At 37.6% G+C, this 3685-nt stretch overlaps 1 long non-coding RNA gene across 1 annotated transcript; it reads right to left on the bottom strand.

The window, feature by feature from the left end:
* Positions 1-1247: 1247 nt before the first annotated feature.
* On the bottom strand, positions 1248-2708 carry LOC120974929 (uncharacterized). Its single transcript, XR_005770491.3, has 2 exons — positions 2438-2708; positions 1248-1680 (listed from the first exon to the last, which is right to left on the bottom strand). It is a non-coding gene; the product is annotated as an uncharacterized lncRNA (long non-coding RNA).
* Between the last annotated feature and the right edge of the window lie 977 nt (positions 2709-3685).

Raw genomic sequence — 3685 nt, forward strand, 5'->3', positions numbered from 1 at the left:
TGTGGTACTTTGAAGTGAAAGAAGTAGAGGTGTGGAAGTTTTGCTTATATGGCACACATGTGCCAAATATCAGAGTCCATATTTATATATGCCTTGAAGCTTTTCCTTAACCATTTTTTTGCATATTGTTTAAATTTTAGTGGTGAAAGTACAAATATCTCCTCCATGTTGTTTTTACAAATATTGCAAGACAAGATATTTTCTCTATGTGCATATTGTAGATGACATTTGAAACTTTGTAATAGTGTTACTAAGTTAATATATTAAGAAGGTAGTAAAATATTACATTTCAAGTTGGCATGCATGTCTCATAGATTACAGAGTGAAAAAATGAGGCGAGATATCAAAATGTTATTTGCCATATGACCACTACATATTTTCCACAAACTTGCCATGTTTTGTAGAACAAAAATCCTAAACTTGCAATGTCACCGTTACAACTTTTCTTAATTTGCCATGATTTCGGAAATTAAATTGTCTAATTTGCCATGTGATTTTTTTTTACAAATTTCTCTAACTCTACCTTGATTTATGAAAATTAATTTTCTTAAATTGTCATGTGACCATTATAAACATTTTTTTTCATAATTTGCCATGATTTTAGAAGACAAAATCCCTACATTTGCCATGTGACCAATACAACATTTTGTCTAAATTTACCATAATTTAGGACATTTTTTGTTTCTTAATTTTGCCATGTGCCTGCATAAATTTTCCACGAGTTACAGAACAATTTTTTGGTTCTGCCATGAGTGTCATGATTTTTCATGTACATGTAATAATTTTCATTACTCTAGGGAAGTTATTTTCTAAATTTGCCATGATTTTAGAGAGAGAAAAAATCTAATTTTTTGCCATGTTCATATTTTGATTTTTTTTTAAAATAAATTCACCATCTCAACATTGACTTATTGTTAATAGTTTGCCATGTTTCTTGTTTACAACATTGTTTGCTTAAATATGCAATGTTATCGTAATTTTGGTTCCCATTATTGTTTTGTAGTTTTCAACTGGCAAATTATATATTTTTTTGTCCTTTTTATGGTTGTTTGACATGGCAATTTTATGAGGTCCTGGCAAAATTTGTGTTTTCCCGGGAAATTTATGCATTTTTTGTTACAATTTTTTACACATTTTTTATTTGTTTCTTTATTCTTTGGCTTCCTGGCAAATTTACACATTTTTTTATCATTTATGTTAAAATTGTTTTGAGACGGCAAATTTTAGAGTCTTGGCAAATTGATGCATTTTTATGGCACAAAATTATGTTTTTGTTGTCCCAAGGTATTTTTGTTTGTGGACACGACTAGGGAGCACACGTGTGCTCCCTAGAGTTCCCTGGCATACACCCCATTTAAGGAAAATATCTCCCCCTTCTAAAAAGAGGAACCAAAACAGGAAGTCCCAACAACTGGCCCCCGCGCACCAATCAGAAACAGGAAAAAATCTCTCGTGCACCAATCAGCAACCCTCCCCGATCACGTGCACGAAAAAGGACGTGAGTTCCCTTCTGATTCTGAAACAGGAACGCAAAAAGGCCCCCCACGCCCCACGTATTGTCCATCTCACCAACCCAATGCATGCCTCCATCCTCCATTCCAAAAAAGAAAGATCTTGACCCAGATGAAAGTTCCATCTCGCCCCCCATCTCCTCTGGTGGACATGACCATGCTCTAATAACTGCACACAAAAAGAAGGAACTCTCATCAATTTCACGCTACAGGTAGCCCTGCAATTGCACCCAACTCAGCAGTAAAAAGGGACAATAAAAATCCTAATAAAAAATGTTATAGTTGTTTAGGAAAAACAGAAATCCAGCAAGAAAAGATTTGTCTACAGTGCAAATCCTACTAAAATGGTTATGAGACACTTTTTGCTTGATTTGTATGATACTCTTGTGTGGATTTTTGGTTAGACAAGTTGTGTCGTGTTGTGGGCAATTTTCACTATGCTTGCAGGCAACTTCTATTTTTTAAAACAAAATTAACAGTAGGACAGTGTTTTGGGTTGTTTTGGGCTTGCGGTGCAAGCAAATTTTGTGGTTTTGTTGAGCACAATGCTGCGCAGTGCCATACAAGATTGGTATGGTGAACAAAAAGGGCTTAAAGGGTAGAATCCAAGTGGAAAGATAGGATTAAAGTGGTTTTTTTGTATGTTTTTTTCATGGAGATCAAATGTTTCTTTGTTTTAATTTGTAGTATCAGACCCATTAACCCTGTGTGGTTTCCGGACAAGGCAAGTAATGTGTTCACAATTAAAAAGTTTATCTTTATTGTGGATCATTATTGCTTTCATGGAACATATATTCATGGTAAAAAATTGCAAATTTCAAAGTATGATGTGGCAAGTTACTACAGGTTCCAAAGCAACTTGTGGTTCCTACATAGGGTCAGGTGTTCAGCTGAGAACTTGAACAAAAACTTGGGATGGGGGGCACCTTGAATGAACCCCTATGCATGCTGGGTCAATTCTGGCTGCTGCTAATCACGATTTTGCTCGTCCCAGCCAACTCCTAATCTGATACAAGAAAGACAAAAGGAAAAAATATGGAAATGGGAAGATCAGCGCCCCCATAATGGTAGAATAATGCATTACAAAACACTTGATGACAACAATGTGAACCTAGGTATGTAAACTGGCCCATGAATGTGATTTGTGAAGAACACATGGATCTGACGATTGTAACTACAATAATTTACATGTATAAAAGTTGCAACCTAGTACGACTTGTGTGTCTACTAAAATATCAAGTATACCAAGTTTTGGAGCATTGAGCGGCAAGTTTTTTAGCAAACTCCAGGCAAACTGCTCGCCAAACAATTAGGAAAGTCGAAAATTAAAACAGAGGCGCCTACTAATCAAAGTTTAGACAAGTTGTGGGAAGAAAATTGAAAACCACACTCTCAGGAAAAATGATCTGGCAAACTTTGTTGTAGATCTGGCAACTCGTCGCCTCTGCACTGGCAACTTGTCCCCGACCCTCCACCCATCCCCTCAACCTGGCATCCATGTGCATCACTTGCTAAGCTAGGTTCTCCTATGAGAAGACACCAGGGGGCGTCCCGCTCTTTTCCACCGCATAATTATCCATGACCCATGCATGGACGAGGTCAACCAAAGCCCTAGCCCCGCTGCATCGCTGGCTTGTCACGTTCGTCCATCGTCACCCGCGAGTAGACCACAAAACTTGACCATAGAACATTCCGCCCCCAGCGTGCAGATTCGTCAATTCAACACCACTACCAATCGATTCAACACCAACACCATAGGTTTCCCCTCGCAGCCCTCCCCAAATCTCCAACAAATTCCACCATGTTCTATATGGGGCAACTTTGGTGCTAAAGGAAGCAACTTTGTAGTAGATTGTCTATCATGATTACCTATTTACTCAAGCACTTCTACTTCTAAGTTGGCTACCAGTACCATCAAGTTGCCACATATCACCTATAAAGTTGCCTATCATGACTGCCTATCAACTAAATGCTTTCCCTAAGTTGGGGGTGATGATTGTCAAGTTGTATGACATCGCTTCTAAAGTTGCATAACATCATCTCTAAGTTGCCTAACATGAACTAGTGAGTATCCTAAACATTGTTCTAACTTGCCTACAAGTACTTTCTAGTACTATAAGCAACTTAGCTTTAGAGGCAGACAAATCTTTGAAACAACAATGGGCCAATTTTCA

The sequence above is a fragment of the Aegilops tauschii genome, chromosome 2, assembly GCF_002575655.3.
Source record: "Aegilops tauschii subsp. strangulata cultivar AL8/78 chromosome 2, Aet v6.0, whole genome shotgun sequence".
Classification (NCBI taxonomy): Eukaryota; Viridiplantae; Streptophyta; class Magnoliopsida; order Poales; family Poaceae; genus Aegilops; species Aegilops tauschii.